The sequence below is a fragment of the Myotis davidii genome, unplaced genomic scaffold, assembly GCF_000327345.1.
Source record: "Myotis davidii unplaced genomic scaffold, ASM32734v1 scaffold1914, whole genome shotgun sequence".
In the NCBI taxonomy this organism is placed as follows: domain Eukaryota; kingdom Metazoa; phylum Chordata; class Mammalia; order Chiroptera; family Vespertilionidae; genus Myotis; species Myotis davidii.
The window spans coordinates 316,288-316,621 of NW_006285311.1; the positions used below are offsets into that span (position 1 = coordinate 316,288).

General features: G+C 67.7%; 1 protein-coding gene across 1 annotated transcript in view; it reads left to right on the plus strand.

Moving 5' to 3' along the window:
- The window catches only part of TMED3 (transmembrane p24 trafficking protein 3), a gene marked incomplete at its 5' end in the record, with an annotated part of 2,403 nt that overhangs the window by 520 nt on the left and 1,549 nt on the right, over window positions 1-334 (plus strand). The gene's annotated exons all lie outside the window — the stretch shown is intronic.

The following is a 334-nucleotide window of genomic DNA, read 5'->3' on the forward strand; positions in this document are numbered from 1 at the left end:
GCTGTCTGCCTCCTAAGGACCAACGTCCCGCCCTGGGTGGTGCGTTAGTTGGGGTGACACACGTGGCTCTCACACATGAACCCCAAACCTCAGCAGCTCCGTACGGTAGGCGTTTGTCTCCACAGCAGTCGGAGGGGTGAGGGTGGGGAGCCCAGCTCCACGGAATGACCCGGAGTCCGCGCCCAGAGTCCCACGCATCCGCCCGCACCCTCAGCTGGGCGAGCCCGCGGCCCGTCTGGTGCACGGAGGGCCAGCAGGTGCAGCCCGTGGGTGGTCACCTGGCCACAGCCCCACCCTCACTGGCTAGGGGGCCGGTGCCCACTTTGGAGACAGA